Genomic DNA, 18,914 nt, shown 5'->3' on the forward strand with positions numbered 1-18,914 from the left:
GCACAGGAATATGTTTGCCCTATTCAGAACATTGTTTATCTTTTATCTTGGCACCTATTCTAAACTCTTATTTTTTTGGCCCTTCTATTTCAGTGCTTTTTCTAACAATATCAAACTACCTTCAAAATAGTAACAAAAACTTAAATGTTTTTAAAGTTTATTATATTTTATTTTCCCCCAATTACATGTTAAAACAATTTTTAACACTTTATGTTAATAATAATAGACAATGCATTCCTAATTTTATCCCTCCCTCTCTTCCTTCCCCTCTCCCTGGGTCAGTAAGTAGTAATCAGATACAGGTTATATGTATACAGTCATACAGAACATTTCCATATTAGTCATTTTGTATAAGATGCCTCAAATAAAAGAAAAAGAATGAAGTAAAAAAAGTGAAAAATAGCATACTTCAATCTGTGTTCAGACAATATTAGTTCTTTCTCTGGAGGCAGATAGTATGCTTCATCCTTAGTTCTCTGGGAATGTTTTATATCATTGTGTTGCCCTGAATAGCTAAGTCATTCACGGTTCTTCATTGTACGATATTGCTGTTATTGTGCACAACATTCTCTTGATTCTGATGACTTTACTTTGTATCAGTTCATGTAAGTCGTTCCAGATTTTTCTGAAATCATGCTGAAAAACTTATATTCTTAAGAGTATACATTTCTTGGAAAATGTTATTTTTAATAGACTTTTGAATATATAATCTAAGGAATATAATTCTTGTCCTTTCATTTCAGAGAACTACCTAAGGCATTGGAGGCCTTCCTCTAGGTCTTTAAACAGTTTGCACGCATAATTGAATTACTTGTACTATTCATTATCTATCTATTCCTTGGTCTTATTATCTGATGAGCCCACCTCCTTTTCTAATTATACATCTCCTTTAAGATATCATTTAACCAGTTTCTCACAAGCAAATCATCATTGGTAATAATCAGGAGCTCATTTAGACTTGTCATTTCCCTTTGGGTTTCCTGTAGTTGGGTAGATCTCCTATGATATTTTTTAGAGAATCAGATAAGAATAGAAAAGGATAGGAAAGTGGAGGTGGGTTATGGCTTATACTGGTGGAGTTGTTACCTCCATCAATGAGATCATACATCCATTGATGTCTACTTAGTAATATGGAAAATGATGAAGATGGAGGATAGTTTAGGATAACCCTGTGTCAAGAGGATCAGGGCCTAAGATAATTATTTAGCTGTCATCTGTCCTTGTTAAATCTCCAACTGCCTCCAAGAAATCTCTAACTGTATGTATGATAGTCATTTCAAACTAAATGTGTCCCAGACAAATTCATTACCTTTCCCCTTAAACCCAGCCCTCCTTCTAACTTCCTTGTTTTGGTCAGGGGTACTAGCATTCAGAAAGTCATTTACATTCACAACCTCTAAATCGTTCTTGACTTTTCACTCTTAATCAATTGGCAAGTCCTCAACATATCTCACATCCATCACCTTCTTTCTCTTCGTACCATAATCTCCCCAGTACATGCCCTCATTGCCACTTCCCTAGACTATTGCAATAGTGTCTTGATTGTTCAATCTTAAATCTCTCCTTTCTCAAATGCATTGTGCCAAATGGATATTTTTGAAGTGTACAATGTAAAGTGTCATACTATTCTGCTTCCTTGCTCGAGAAGCTTCAGCAGCCTCTGATTGCCTTAAGGATGAAATAGGAACTTCTTCAGTTGACATTTAAAGCCCTTCACAATTTGGTTCCAGCCTTGGTATGGACTATCTCCCAAATGCCTGGAATACTCTCTTTCCTCACCTCATCTGTTAGCTAAACTTAAAGACTACCTCCTTTAGGATGCTTACTAACAACTGAGGAAATAACTTATTTTCTCAGTTATTTCCTCAGTTGTTAATGACTACCTTCCCTCCCCTCCAAAAATGCATATTTATTTTGTATGTGCTTTAAATTTACTTATCTGTGAACATGCCGTACAATATTTCCTCAGTAGAAAGTAATCCACTTGGAGAGAAAGACTCTTGGACACACATACTCTCTCTCTCTCTCTCTGTCTCTCTCATTTTATTTTATTTTTGGGTCACATTCTGAGGGTGAAATAGCAATGTTATATAGGAACAAATCATAGAATATTACAGCCTTTGAAGGACCGAAGTTTAGGGTCATATGGTTAGCATGAGCAGCCTACAAATGAGGAACTAATTATACTGGAGAAGTGATATAACACAGAGATGTCATAATATGCGACCCTGTAGTGTGAGTGCTGCCTGAATCAGGTTAAAATGTAATTGGGAAATATTTAATAAAGTAAATAAAAATACAGTAAGCTATAGATAATATTAATATGTGGTTTTCTATTTGCAAAACATCTTACACTTAATTATCTCATTTAATCCTTCCAAAGACTTTGTGAGGTAGGTTCTATTATTATGCCTCATTTTAAGGGATAACCACTTTGAGGAGATAAATGAGAGAAGGTCATTCACAAGATCTCTTATTCCACCAGTTGCTTCATTTTGGTTTTAGAGTGTTTCAAAATGTTTGTTTCTGCTATGGTAAGGACAGTTTTCTAGATAAAAGTTCATTTCTCTAGGTCAGTATTTTGCCAGGGCAAACAATACTACTCCCCTTCCCCTTTAATAAACAGTTTAGATTTATGAATACTGCATATTCAGTGGAGAAAAAGTACTCAAGACCAAATCAGTAAGTTGAAATTAGAATCACTTGCTTCCTGCTGAGCCTGATTCATTAGCCAAAATTTTATTTCAGCATCTAACTTTTCTCTATCATCCTCAAGGCCAAAATAATTTTTAAACATTTAGCAAATAGAACCGACATTTTTTTTGATAAACAGTATCTGACATTGCTTAACTCACTGGATGCTTTTCCAATGGGAATATCAAAAGAAAGAGTTGCAGTCACTAATATGGATAGGATTTCAGTTTCTAGCACCAGGGTGTCACATGTAAGAAACAGAAAGCGTATGGGGGATCCTCACACAGACTGAGGCTGACTCTGATCTAGGCTGAATCAGTGGCAGCCCCTAGAGATAGCAGCCATAGCCCCAGGTGTTAAATATGTGACAGCAGCTTGATCTATCGACCACTCTAAGAGGGGACTATGGCCTAAATGAAAATTCATGAAAAATTGATGAAGTCCCCAGATTATTTTTTTTCCCTTTTCCTTTTCTCAGCACTGTGCCAGTGCACTGAGGAGAGATTAAATGAGGTGTTGAACGCGTTAGTGGCAAGAAGGTTGTGGTTCAGAGGTCGAGGGGGCATGCAGAAATGGATCTTTTTTTTCTACTTTTCTTACTTCTAAAGCAAAACACAAGGGCTTTTCAGATTAGCTGGGATTTGCCATGGCTTTGATATCAAAATAAAAAGCATAAATGTTAAAAGTAGATTTTTGGTGCTACTACAAAAGAGTGAACAGCTTCTGATTCATAATTCAATTGGAGTACTAAGAATAGATTGAATTCCATGACTGCGGGGTGATTTTTTTTCACCTCCATATTTCAGGGCTCATGGTTGAACTAAAGTCACTTATACAAAGAAAGGGTCTTGCATTATTTATAGGTCACAGATTGCTGGAACAGCAAAGCTTTGGAACACTCCACAAACATAATGATCTTGTTTACTTTAAATCCCAAACTAAATTGATGTCTTATCTTTACCAGTAAAAGAGGTTATACTGGAAGACTGAATTCAGTAGAGGAGGTCACAGGTGCTATTCAAATTGAGCTAAGGATAAAATATTTCATCCATACTCTAGGTTAACAATCAGTTTGCTTTTTCTGTAAGTTTTAAATGCATAAGTTGGCCTAGTAATTATCAGTAATAATGAACGAACACTATACCCAAAGCACCTCCTTCCCACTGTGCCTTATTTTTTTTTCTGATGTGTGTCCTTTTCTAAGACTGCTGTGGTTTTAGAGCTTATTCCCCCTTTCTCCTGCTTCTAAAGGAAGTCCACAGTCCTTTTAAAATTTTTTTTTTCCTGAAGGATTTTTAATATATTCATGGAGAATAGGTGGAGACTGTCATTGGGGATAGTGACCAGGGTTCAGAATCAAGAAGACCTGTATCTAGGTTCAAAACATACATTTGCTATATATATATCAGGGATATGATTTTGGGGCAGATCAGTTAACTCCTTTTGCTTATCAAACTTTCTAAGACTGTAACTTTCTGTGTTACAGCAGAGTTTCTGATCTGAATCAGATGAAATCACAGGTCTGTATCAAAAATGATAGAGAGACAGAAGGGGGGAAATCATTTCTAGCTTAATAAATGATTGTTGTTGACTATTCTATTTTCACTCTGCCTGACCCATATTTATTTTTTTTTAAATTTAGATGCTTTGTAATGATAATTTCCAAACATATGACAACACTTTTATTTAAAAAAAAAGTTGTCCCTGAACTTTTCATGGAACAGTCTATGTAAATAATTTTCTCAGCTCATATTTTATTCAAATGACATAATAATTTATCATAATTTTGTAACAAAACATAAATAAGTCTTAAACACATGATAAAACAACACAAAATATAGATATTTACTTAGAAATACTTCATAATTTTCATATGAAAAAATTATAAGATAATATCTATAATGATAATTATATGATTGTGGATTTAGGGCTGGAAGGGACCTCAGAGGATATGTTAAGTCAGCTCCTTCATTTTATAAATGAGGAAATTGAGGGCCAGGATGGTGAAATGTCTTTTCCAAGGTCACAAGAAACATCAGAAAGCAGTTTTGAAGACAGATCTTTTGACTTCTAGGCACTGATCTTTCAACTATAACATCCTGCTTTCCTTCAAGGTTATCCTGCTAGGATTAGGGAATGACATCCTCCACTTCACACACCTCTTTCTATCACACTATTTGTTACTAATTTATTTTCCTTATTCATTTTATCCTAGGTCTAAGGTAACCAAGAGGGTATGTTTGATTTTTTTCACATTAATTGCTAACATTATAACATCTTCTTCATTAAACAATTAATTCCTCAGCTGCCACCCTAGTTTATTAAATATCATTTATTTCATAAATTGGAGAAACTTTTTTTCCCCCCATAAGCTTTTGCTCATCATTTTCTTTATAACAGACCCTCTAATTTCCTAAGCTTAAAGGAATAACAAAGTTACTGGCTATACAATTTATTGACAGAGTGATAAATAATTAAAAGACATAATTATTATTTACAGTATATCACTTATGAGACAGACTGAAGCAAAAATCAACTTTAAACTTTACTCTGTTGACTTCTAAATTCTGAAAACAAGAGTTCCACTATTCATTTCTCTCAAGATACCAATTAAAGTATCTTCCAAAAAATTTCTTTGTATTTCTTCAGAAGATAGGTGTTAATCCCTTGTTCTCTCAGGAATTAAGTTCTCTGTCCTTTCTTCAGCCATAACAGTTAACAGTCCTTCCAGAATGAGAATTAAATGCTTCATTTCCTCACTAAATTCAAAAGAATGAACAATTAAACTGCAACTGTTTATGATTGTATTACCACTTAAAGATAACAGTACATAAAGATATAGCATCCAGTCTCCGTGGGGGAGGGTATTTAAGCTGGTGGGTTTTTTTTTTTTTGATCCCGGAAGATCATTTGGGAATTCATTAAACACACATTAATATTATACATAATACATATATCATAGTGCAAAGCACCACTTGACAGATTGCTTCAAATAAGGAGAAAAACCAATACAAGTTTAGCAATACTAACGATTATCATTAAATAGCCTAAGAATACATGCATAACACTACATATTACATTAAATAGTAGAATGTAAAACTACATATAACTCAACAATGAATTCCATCTTGCTGAGTGAGTAACCACTTTTACAACATTATCATTTAACTTTGTATTGATTCCATTACCTTGTTGACCCAAAAGCTTCTGAACCCTAGCTTAATATGTCCCTCTGCAATGATATGTTTAATCTTTGTCTTGTCTGTAGATTTTCTCAGTTCGGTTCCATTAGACCATAACCTCCTTGAGGGCGGGGGACTTTTTTTTTGCCTTTCTTTGTATACTCAGTGTACAACATAGTACCTTGCATGTACCTTTACCTCATCCAAAGGTTAGCGATTTCTTCCTACCATGGAGTTCTTGCTGCCTCTGTTTGACTTAAGAACTTCCTTCAGTATCCTTCCTGTCAGCTCCCCTTTCTCATTTAGGCCTCAACTCCTGACATACTCCTTTTCAGAAGTCAGCATATAAATCTGTTCCTAGCTATCTGGTATAACTGGTATTTTTGTATGATCCTCTGGTAGTTCACAGAGTACTGAGTGATCTCCTCAGTTTTGAACTTCTTATGAATTACCTTAAAATCTTCACATAGTAGTATTTTTTTTGAAATGTCCATTCCTCTAGGCCATACATTTTAGCAGGAAGTCAGTCCTACAATTTCAGTTACTTAAAATGCAGTTATTTTCTATGATCCTGACTTCCATCTTTCCATTTTAGCTCCAGTGATTTTACTTTGCTGTACTTATTTCTCTTATAAGTCAATAAAACCTAGTAGGCTTTCTTCAAATAAACTACTTTTTAAATGATTTTTTGCCCAATTCTGGAATGTTATTCTATATGCTTGCCTAAGGAATTTAGATTATACTTATTAGATAATGAGGGAGTCACTAAGGGTGAAGAAAGAATGGAAAGACGAATATGACAAAAGAATTGTTTTAGAAAATTTAACTGTCCATTGGGGTGTAAGATGTATTAGAGGGGGGAGAGATCCTGAAGACAGTAAGAAGAAATCCATTTTCTATTTGTTGTCCAGATACAAGTTGATAAGGGCAAAGACTAGAGTAGTAACAGATGCAAGCGAAGGGAAAGAAGTTCAAGAGCTATGATGAATAGAATCTTTGAAGGGACTTGGTGCATTATGCCTGACTGAATATAAGAGGGAAAGGATTTGATTTCTGAAAGAGGATTATTAGATTTTAAGATATGGCATATGATGGTTTTTAAAATGTTAATTGAAGTATTGTTTTTATTTTAACCTTAAATTGAGATATAATATAGGGTACTATACATAGTACAATGTTTGTTGAATTACTGAATTAAAATGGAATCCAAGTGATCATTTGAATTATTACCTGAAATAGTTGAATTATTTAAAAGAAAAAAAAAACTTGGAAGTGCTGTAGCAGTCATCTTCTCATTTCATGCTCATTTCACCATTTACAACGGTAATGTTAAACTCAAATAGAAATGGGAATCACTAATCGGTACATAAGGATCCCAGTGGGCCACATATTGACTGAGTTTTCAAATGTAATGTTATTTATATTTTGTTGAATTTTTATTTATTTCATTAAATATTTCCTAATTACATTTTAATCTAGTTTTGCTGCACCCAGGAGTACTGTGGACCACATGTCTATTGGACACCACTGATCTACAAAATCTCTGATCTTTATTGAATGTTTACTTTGTGATGGGAAACTCATCAGCTCATATTTAAAGGAAATTTTTAATAGTTTTTTAGTATTTTAAACTTTTAGTATTTTAAAACTCTATCTTGCCCTCTCCTTTTCATCTCTTTTATACATACAAATTTCATGGAGTGATCCCTGTTCTCTCCTTATATAGAAAATATTTACACTCAGAGCAGTCAATCAAAAAGTCAGTATTGTTAAAGTGCCTACTATATTCCAGGCACTTTGTTAAGCACTGAAGATACAAAGAAAGAAAATGACCATCTTTCCCCTCAAGGAGCTCACAATCTATTGATAATTCACTTAATTCCAAGACCTTACACTAAGTGTGAAAAAGTCTTTGAAATCACCAAATAAATTTAAATGATACCAGATAGAAATTTGTTCCAATTGGCTAAAGGATTTTATTGTGGTTCTCTGGTAGCTGAAATAGCAAATTGCAACTATTGGCTCTTTTAGCCAGAAGAGAACATGCCAGTAAACCTCTAAGAAGGAACCTGTTGACAGTGGGAGGAGAACAACTAGGCCTCAGCCTAGCTTTGGCCAGAGTAAGACCTTGTAAACTTTTAAGATTTAGGAGGACTTTGGACTTCTCATCTTCCTATTAATATCTTAGTATCAGTCCATAACTTGATGCCCTAGCAGAGAATTGTATGTGTGTTGATTAGATTAATATTTAGAGCACTTTAAGCTTCTTCAGTATTTATTAGTTAAAAGTTCACCAAACACTAGAAAAAAACTGTTGATGAAGACTGTTGTCTAACATATGTATATATATGTATGTGCGTGTATACACACACATACACACACACACACACAGAGTTGCATGGACAGTCTGTAGAGCTGGTCTATTAATAGGCAAATAGACATAGAAATAACATATAGAAGATACAGCAATAGCTATATCTATGTCTATAAATATAGATGATATAAAGAAGAGATAGGAGTATCTTAGATATTATATCAAGAGTTCTTAACCTAGGTTATATGAATTTGTTTTTATAAAAATATTTTGATAATTGTGCTGTTGTTCAATTGTTTCAGTTGTCTCTGACTCTTTGGGACCCCATTTAGGATTTTCTTGGCAAAGATAGTGGAGTGATTTGCCATGTCCTTCTCTAGCTCATTTTATAGATCAGGAAACTGAGGCAACAGGGTTAAGTGACTTGGCACAGTCAACAGCTCATAAGTGAGGCAAGGTTTGAACTTGGATACATGAGTCTTCCTGACTCCAGGCCCAGCACTCTATCCACTAGCTGCCCTTTTGATTACTGCTTTTCAATGTAATTGCTTCACGTTGTAATCCTACGTATTTTATCCTGTGAACTTAAAAACATCATTCTGAGAATTCCATAGGCATCACCAGACTGCTAAAGGGGTACATGATATAAAAGGTCAAGAATTCCAGGTCTTGTCCAGTGCTATCATTTTACAGATTGTAAATGGAGAACTACGGTTACCCAGTGTCACACAGACTGAAAGCATCAAAGATAGCATTTAACCCAGGTCTTTTGACTTCAGAGTCAGTGCTATTTCTTCTTGTACCATCCCTCCCAAACTCACTTCTATTTAACTGCCCTGTAATTATTTATATTTATTCATTTTATAACCATTTATTTACTTGTCTTTCCTATTAGGATATAAGTTCCTTGTTGATTAACCAATTTATTGTGTGTACATTGGGTAGTAAATGGGAGAAGAGTGTATTCAACAGTACTTGTGATGACACATTTTCTTTCTAAAGCAAGAATCAGTTTGCCCAATAGGACAGACTGATAAGAATGTAGTTGCTTTGCATTTCTTTTTTAGGCAGTTAAGGAGTAATATTGCTTCCCTATTCATAAACAACTTGCTAAAAATGAATTGAAGAAACAAGCATAGTATATTATGATAAGCTTTGGGTTCATGATTAAAAACCCTAGACTTGAGTTGTGCCTTGTAGCTTTTATAAGCTCTATGACCTGTGGTAAGTTGCTTTCCACTTTAGGTTTCGATTTCCTCAGTGATGAGGTAGATAGGTCTCTTAAACTTCTCTAATTCTGTTATTTTAAAATCAGTATTTGTGTGGACTATGAAGAGTCCTCTGATAAATTTTAGCTGAAAATTTCTAATATATAAAATTTTTAACCCCTTGAATTAACAGATAATTTAATTGATTGCATTTTGTGTACCAGCTCTGTTTCTCACATGCACTTCACTGAAATGTATCTTGACTGCAGTGAATCCTGAAAGAGAAGCTACATTAGATGATTTTCTTTCTAGATCTGCTTTGCATTTCCTTCAAGGAAAAATGGTTGTGTTTAATAATCAAATAGGATTTCCACATAAAGCAGCCTTATCTATTCAATCAGACTACCTTTAACAAGTCAATCTGAAAAATCCTTCTTAAGTACTTACTCTTTTCTTTAGGTCAAATGGATAAAATGTCTTATTCCATTCTTCAAAAGTGTATGTCAGTAATAGAGATGTTAGAGTGTGATATGCATTATGCCTTTTCCTGTCACATTGAAGGGGAAAGCTTTTCAAATGAAGTGCCCACTAGTAATAGACCATTATGTTCTAGAGTCTCTCCTTTTATAAGATGACATGCAAATGCACCATTATCTTTCTGTATAAAAGAAAAAAAAAGTAGTAGTCTAATTAATCATATTTAAGAGTTTTCTATAGTTGCTTTCTGGGAAATATTACCATTATTCATTAACTGTATTAAGGGCCTTAACTCCTTCACAAGAAAGTATTCCATGCATTCCAGTCAGATTCAATGTGAATTTCATGGACACTAATAAATACTTTCAGAAATATAAGGTCGGTTAGTATATGAAAACCAAATGGTACAATTATAATAGAATCAGAAAGAGAAAAGATATTAAAAATAACTTCATAAAACCTACTCTTCTTATAGGTGAAAAAAAACTGTCTTCTGGAAAGGTAAAAATCTCACTTGCCCAAGTTTACAGAGCTAGTTAGTGGCAGAGCCAGGATCAAAACTAAGATATCTTGACTCATAGTGCTTGCCACTCCTTCATTCTTTTGAGCCCAGTTGATGGGTAATACGGACAAAATGTGATGTGAATATCATTTCTCCCACAGTAATGGAGGCAGTTACAGTTTTGGGACTTGATTTCAATTTCTGTAAGTTGGGAACAAAAAAGAACTATGTATAGCTGCTCTGAAAGATGAAGATTTTACTTCTACTCTTTTTTAAACAAAAATAATAATTAAAGGCAGGATTAAAATAAAGGTAATAATTGCTAACTTTTGATTTATTTACATATTTTAAATAATAAATCTTTTTCTATTTGTTAAAGGTCTCTTTAAAAATAGTATGTTACATGTGTTAAAACAGAACTAGGCATAGAGTGAGGAAAACTTTTTTAGAAAGCTTCATGCCCATTAAAAATAATATTTGGGCATAGTTACAAAAAAAGGGCTGATAACATGAGAATAACTATTTAGTAGCTTCTCTTGAAAAAAAAACATGATTCTTACAAGTACTGTATATGAATTACTGAGTTATGGAACATGGTTAATTCAATTACACACATACATACGCATGTTACATGCGTATGTATGTGTGAATGTATATATGTGTATTACATGTAATGAAATCTCTTTACTATGATAGAAATTGTGAAAGTTAATTGCTCATTACTTGATTGCTCTAACTTTTTCTCATTGTTCCTTTGGAAGTTAATATTGATTGAAATATACACACATACATACAGGTAGAATTTTCCAAATCTGGAAATAAAGAATTGAATTATTATGTGGCTTTTCTAGGACATTATATGGCTTCTTTTTTGTTCCCAAACTTTAATTTTATATAATAATATTATATAATAATTTTTTTTATAATAATAATTAATTAAATCCACATAACATGCATTTTCTAGGTTGTTGTGGAGGAGATATAGTGGTAGGTGAGGCAAAAATGTTTGCTTTTGCTCAGAAATCTAGACTCTCTTTTATCAGTAACTTATAGTTTTAGAGATTAATCAGGGGCTCTCAGAGGTTAAGTGACTTGTCTGTGGTTACAGAGAAAGTATGTATCTAGCATATAGGTCTTTTACTCAGATCTGCTCTTCTATTATTATGTCACAGTGCCTCTCAGTGTGGTGAGGAGGAGGGACTTACATGAGTGGAGAAAGAAAAAAAAGAACCAAATAATAAAAATGCATATTAAATCTTTAAAATTGGACATGGCAGGGGAGAACTAAATTACATCTAGTTTCAGAGATTCATTATACATGGAAGTCATTTTAATCTAAACTTTATATCTTCCTTCTCCTAACCCTATAAATAGGCACTTAATAAAATGTTTTTGTACTTAACTGAATTAATACATAAATTTTGAGGAAGGAAAAATAATTCCTGACTACAGTCACAGATGGGTTCATGGAAGAAATGGATTTAATAAGGACCTTATTGATGATATAGTTTGGTCAACTTACTTTACTAAAAAGTTACGAAAAACTAAATAGTTAAAATGACTAGCCCAAGGTTGTAAAAAGTTGTCCTCATTAGTTGGATGCTTGTTTTATCCCATAAATTTAAAATAAAATAAATAAATTTTTTTTAAAATGTGTTAACATATCTTGAAAACTGCTATGTTCACGTGTGGTTTTTGTCACTTGGACTTGTTTATCAAGCCAATGTAAAAGGCCTTCCATTGTGTTTTCATTATAGCAAGAGAGATGTCCCTAAATATAACTGGTTAGTTCTTTAAAAAGAAATAGTGGTGGTTGTTATTCAGTTGTTTTTGCTTGTATCTGATGCAATCTTTATATTGCCATTTGAGATTTTCTTGTCCAAGATACTAGAGTGATTTGAGGAAATAATGGCAAACAGGGTTAAGTTACTTGCCCATTGCCACATAGCTAATAAGTGTCTGAGGCCAGATTTGAACTTGGGGAAGATGAATCTTCTTTACTTCAGGCCTAGCACTCTATCCATTGTGCTATCTATCTAGCTCCCCCAATGTATAGTGGTGATAGTTTTTTCAGCCATTTCAGTTGTGTCTGACTTTTCATGGGCTTTTCTTGGCAAAAATACTGGAATGGTTTGCCATTTCCTTCTACAGATCATTTTACAGATGATGAAACTGAGGCACATATGTTTAAGCAACTTTCCTCAGCTAGTAAGTATCTGAGGCCACATTAGAACTCGTTAAGATGAGTTTTCCTTACTCTAGACTCAGCCTTCTTATTCACTGTGCCACCCAACTGCCCTCAATTTGTACTGGGCTGAGCTTAAAAAAAATCTCAATAGTGGGAAGAATTGTAAATACCTTGGTAGTTTCTGATGGATTTGGTTAATGTTTCACTAAATCCATCATGTAAATCATCACAGTTTTTTTTCCACCAGCATAGTTTCCCACTGCTTAAAAGAACATTTGGTACTTTATAATTTTATCTTACAAAGTATGAATGACAACTTGCACATCAAGTAATTAGAAAATAGAAATATAAAAAAAAAACCCCAGAATTGTTGAAACATGTTTTAGAGTACTCACAATTTTGCATGCTGGAAGAGTTTTTATGTAATTATTTAGGTGCTAAGTTATTGAGATTTTCTATGGAAAAATGACTAGACAAATGCATTTTTTTCTAATAAATAGCATGTCTACAAATTTTTAAATTTATTCTTCTTTCCTCTACTTCCTCATCTCTCCACTCACCCCAGTTTCTGAAACTAATTGCCTTTTCTTAACTCTCACTTTAGTCTTCTTTGTTGGAGCTTTATATATCTCTCTTCTCTAACTGTAGCTATTCATCCAATTGGCATCTGTATGCCAGTTCTTTATATTCACAAATCTATATGTGTATAGCTTTCTAACTGCCTATGGGTCATCTCTCATTGCACATCACCAAATGCCTGCTCTTCATCTCTACCTGAATGTACCATTGGTTTCTCAAACTCCACATGTCCAAAACAGAAATCATTATCTTTCTCCCTCACCTCCAAACTTCTCTGTTTCTATTGAGGGCATCATTAGCTACTATCCCCTAGGTTTGAAACTTTGGAGTTAACATCAACTTTTCTATTCCCACCCCTTTTACCTTTCCCATTTGAAATTGATTGCCAAGATTTATCAGTTCTATATCCACATCTCACACATTTCCACCCTTTGCTCAAATCACACAGTTTGTACTCTGGTTCAAATTTTCTTCATCTTTCAATTGATGTATTAAAATTTTTATTATTTTCCCTGCTTTGAATCTCCCCCCCCCAAATCTTTTCTGCCAACAATTTTTAAAATAATCTTCAAAAAAGAAGAACTCCTCTGCCCAAGAATCTTCATTGGCCCATTATCTCTGGGCTAACAAATTATCTCCTTAGTTTGGCATTCAAGACCCTTCACAGTTGTGCTCTATTCTACCTTTCCAGACTTATTTCACATTTCTCTTTCAAATAAATTGTATTCTAGAAAAACTAGCTTACTTGTTCCCTGAATTTATCATTTCTGATTTTTGCCTTTGCATTGGCTGTCGGCTGTTCCTGGAATGTAGTTTCTCTTCAGTCTTGCCTCTTAGAATACTTAGCTTCTTTCAAGGTTCAATTATGTGCTACTTGCTGTGGGAAGACTTTCTTTATCCACTTTGTTCATCAAATTATTTTTGCTTGCTTTACCTGTGAAAATGTGGTGTCCTTCCAGTAACAGCTGAGTTCTGTGAGGTCAGGGACTGTTTTTTTTTTTAATTTTATTTGGTATTCAATCTAATTTAGTTCAGCAAACATCTGTAAAATAACATATGTAGGAGGAATGAACTATGCTATACTAACTTCTTTGTAAACAAAGATAAAAACAAAGTAGTCTTAGCTCTCAAGGTGTTCACATTCTACAGAAGGGATACCACATATACATGAATAAAAATAAGGTTAAAACCCACAGAGGAGGTTGCAATGCTTTAATTATGTATGTGCTGTAATGGTCACTAGAACCTTTTCTACCCTTATCAAGAGAGATTTCCAACCTTATCCTTAACACTTGATATCTCTAGTATCTAACACAACGCCATGTCCATAGCAGATAGTAGGTGCTCAATAAATTCTTGTTGGATTCAAGTGATTACTGTAGAAATCTTTTTGTTACACCTTTCCTCCCCATAAAAATCAATAAGTAACATGCTTACTATCTTTATGACCTTGGGCCAATCATTTAACTTCTCTGAGCTTCAATGTCTTAATCTATTAATTAGGTGGTTGGACTAGATGGTTTCTATGTTCTGTTTTAGATTTATATAAATGATTCTATGATCCTTTAGCTTCAAACTTTCCCCATTAATTTTCTGTTCATGATTATAAGAACATTGCTAAAAGATTTCTTCAAGCCTTTGACTTACAGAATTTATTATAATTTTTGAACTAACATTTTAAAAATGTTTGGCAGTGGGTTGTGGTTGTTTGGTAGGAAAGCATGGAAAAGACAGAAAGAAGTAGTTCATGTTTTCTTGCTTTTCTGGGGGAATTGTTTCTGTCCCTAGATAGATAAATTTGGAACTAGAAAGCAGACATGAATGAATCATTTTCTTTATCTGCACTAGAGTAAGAAAAATATCAATTTACCAACCAGCTATTCCTCTATCACCTATATTAGAGTCCTCAGTTTGGGTGACCTCTAGAGTGACTGGTGTCTTGAGTGATGTAGTTAATGAGATCCTGTGACACCATGACCCCAACCCTCTCATCACCCTGGCTGTTCGCATCCATCTTCTTAACCTCATGGGCTGTGAGTCACTGTGTAGAAACGGGATTAAAGATGTGTGAATGAACAAGTTCAAGTGCTTTCTGCCATGGCTGCCAACACAGTGAAGTGGCAAAGTAAGACATCAATAACATTGCTAAGAAGACCCTTTGTCTAACCACCATGAGCTCTGCTTGAGAAAGCTCCTGTATTTGTAGTCAACACTACATCTAATCTTCTGAGCCTGCACAGCCCTTGAACAGTTATAGGGATTGGCCTTTATTATCTTGCATCAATCCAGGGATGACTGATTTGTCACTTAGTTGATATTACCCATTAGCAAAGCTTTTATCTCATTAAATATGATTAATGTTTACATAGCATAACCTTGTCATGTTGTTCTTCATACTGGTTGATCTGGAAATTTTTAGTTTGTTTATAAAGTAAAAGGTTATCTGTCCCTCCCACGAGATATGGTATATTCCTCTTAGAAATATAACTTTTTTTTTGTCTTTGAACAGTCTAGTGAAGTCTATGAATGCCTTCTTATAATAATGTTTTGAAATGCATGTAATAAAATTTACAGGACTCAAATATTAGTGAAAATAAAGATTTTTCTTCCCATCCAAGTTCATAGCTCCCATACTGTGCAGATACGTGGACATCAGCTTGTTGATTCAACACTACTGTGTATCTATGGTAACAGTGAGATATAGCATTCACTATGACTTATTGCTAAATATTAATAGTCAGGTAGAAAAGGAAAGAAAACTCATTTGCTAAAAAGTAGAAAAAGAACAGATGTGTGAAGTAACTTCAAAAGTAGACTATATTCTTTCCTAAACTAAAATTTTCTTTCTAATGTGATTTCAATTTAAGTCACTTATCCAAAGTAAGATTTAGAAATAAGGTAAATATGTAGTTACTTTCATCCTTGTGGTTTTGGCAATATCTGTCCTCTGCTTGACAAGACCTTCCCCTTGGCCCAGGGCAGTATTTGATAAGTTAGCCAGTCAGTGATTAAACATATTTATTTAGTTCAGTGGGTCAGCGCAGTTGTGACAGACAGAAAATTACTGATGGATTATCAGTTTCAGCACCTCTGACATCTGGCCCTGGTGTAGTCCATCATCTGAGGATTCATAACATATTTGTTTGAACAATCACATGCTTAGCTACCTGTGTGATCACAGTTCTGGATACTGGAAACATCTTGTTCAGAATTAATAGGACAGATATCATAGAAATTGAAAGTGTTCTGAATCAGTGCTTACAAACCTGAAAGCAACTGTAAGTTTAGTGTGTTAAGGTTGGAGCAGGATCTAAACAATGTTTTAAAGAGACTACTCGGATGTATTAAATTGCATTTTTAAAGCATTTTAAACAACATGATAGAATAGAAGAAATCATTAACAGTAATAAGACCTGTAAATCTATCTATCTATCTATCTATCTATCTATCTATCTATCTATCTATCTATCTACATGTATATATAAAGAACTATGTTTTTTGAGGCCTTTGTTTACAGAAATAAAATTGTATTAGAATTAAAATTTATATATTCAACATATTTTTAATATATACATATGTAATAGACAAATTATTCTACTGATTCAAATCACTGTAATCTTCATCAAAGATTTTAAAAAGTTAATCTCAATATTTTTGTACAATTTCCATTGTTCACCAAATTCTGCTATAGAATAGAAGCTTCCTAGCCAACTTCTATCTAATACATAAAAAAAACTATCCCTCTTTATTCAAAACGTAACTCTAGTATGCTGAGTTGCTATTGAATTTTTTTTAAAAAGACATTAATTGTAAGATTTTAATGGAATGTTTCAAAGGATGAATGGAATAATATTCTAAGTAAAACCTTAGCAACAAGAAAATGTAAGTACCTGAAGAATCTGGCCAATTACAAAATGGTTGCATATGTTCCAGAGAAATTTAGGCTAAATTTTATTCTGCTTCAATCTTATACTTTTATATTATAATTATGTTTTAATAAAATTGCTAGTAATATTTGTATTGAATTAGTGTTTATATTTTGGGGGTGTTAGGGTAAGCAAACTTGTGATTTCATTCGTAGAGTGAATTCCCAATGAGGAAACTACTCCTTCCAATATCGATCTTCACTTTTCCTGGAAATTATCAACTTGGAGAGTTGCCTAGAGGAGTTAACAAGCTTTTATTAAGTACCTACTATGTGCCAGGCACTGTACTAAGTTCTGGGTATGAAAAGAAAGGAAAAGACAGTCACTGCTCTCAACAAGTTCACATTCAAAAGAGGGAAACAACATGCAAACAACTATATATAAATAAGCCACAAAAAGGATAAATTGAAAATACTAAACAGAAAGAAGGAACTGGCATGAGGCAGGATTGGGAAAGGCTTTCAAGAAGAAGATGAGGAAGGAAAGAATTCCAGTCATGGGGTGCTAGCCAGTTAAAATATATGGCAGCAGGAGACTAAATGTCTTGTGTGAAGAGCAGCAAGGAGTCCTATGTCATTGGATTGCAGAGCATGTGGGTCTAAGTAAGATGTAGGAATATTATAGACATAGGAGGGGCAAAGTTATGAAGGGATTTGAATGCCAGAGAATTTTATATTTGATCCTGAAGGTGATCCTGGTAGCCACTGGAGTTTATTAAATTAGGAGTGGTGTGGCATGACATGATCAGATTTGTGACTTAGGATGATCAGTTTGACATCTAAGTGGAGGGATGGGTTGGAGTGGGGAGAGACTTGAGGCAGGGAGAGCAACCAAAAGTCTATTGAGATCATCTATACATTCGGTTTTAAAAGCCTATAGCAGGATGGTGGTAGCATCAGAAGAGGGAAAGGGAAATATGTGAGAGATGTTATTTTAACCAACAGAAATTGGCAAAAGGTTGGATATGGGGTGGTGGTGAGGAGGAGTGAGAGTGATTGTGAAGAGTCAAAGATGACCCTTAGATTGCTAACTGGGGTGACTAGGAGGATGTTGATGCCATCAACACTAATAGGGGAGGTTGGGAGGAAGAGAGGGCTTTTTTGGGGGGGATGAGAGGGGAATAATGGGTTCAATTTTGAATATGTTAAATTTAAGATGGGATATCCAGTTGGAAATGTAAGCCTGGAGGTAAGAAAAGAGGGAAGGACTGGATAAGAAGATATGACTCATCAGTATGGAAATGATAATTGAATCCATTGGAGCTGATAAGTCATGAAGTAGAATAGTACAGAGGAAGAAAACAAGAGAATCCAGTACAGAGTCTTGAGTAGTATCCACAGTTATCAGTGTATGACTTGGACATACTGACTTGGAAATTGAGGAGTGTTTAACTGAAAGTTTAACTGACTTGATCATGGTCACATATATTTGTTGTTTTTGTTCAGCTGTTTTTCAGTCTTGTCTGACTCTTTGGGACCCTGTTTGGAGTTTTCTTTGCAAAGATGCTGGAGTGGTTTGCCGTTTCCTTTTCCTGCTCATTTTATAGATGAGAAAACTAAGGCAAGCAGAGCTAGGTGTCTTGCCCAGGGCCACAGAGCTAGTAAGTGTCTGAAGTCTGATTTGAACTCAGGTCTTCTAGACTCCAGACCCAGCATCCACTGTGCCATGTAGCTGCCCAGTCACACCAATAATATGTATCAAATCAAACGAAGACTTGATCTCAAGTTTCCAGACAGGAAGACCAGCTCTCCAACCGTTGTATTAGTCTGCATCTTATGTTTGTCATGAAGGTGTAAATGGCAAGTACCTGTCTCTGTAATACAATGTAGAAGGTTGTACTTTTA

At 34.2% G+C, this 18,914-nt stretch overlaps 1 protein-coding gene and 1 pseudogene across 1 annotated transcript in view; one reads left to right on the forward strand and one right to left on the reverse strand.

Moving 5' to 3' along the window:
• The window catches only part of ROBO2 (roundabout guidance receptor 2), a 709,376-nt gene that overhangs the window by 77,552 nt on the left and 612,910 nt on the right, over positions 1-18,914 (forward strand). The gene's annotated exons all lie outside the window — the stretch shown is intronic.
• Positions 14,316-14,436, reverse strand: LOC144454896 (U6atac minor spliceosomal RNA; annotated as a pseudogene).

Source organism: Phascolarctos cinereus, unplaced genomic scaffold (assembly GCF_003287225.1).
Source record: "Phascolarctos cinereus isolate Bilbo 61053 unplaced genomic scaffold, phaCin_HiC Scaffold_7;HRSCAF=346, whole genome shotgun sequence".
Lineage (NCBI taxonomy): Eukaryota > Metazoa > Chordata > Mammalia > Diprotodontia > Phascolarctidae > Phascolarctos > Phascolarctos cinereus.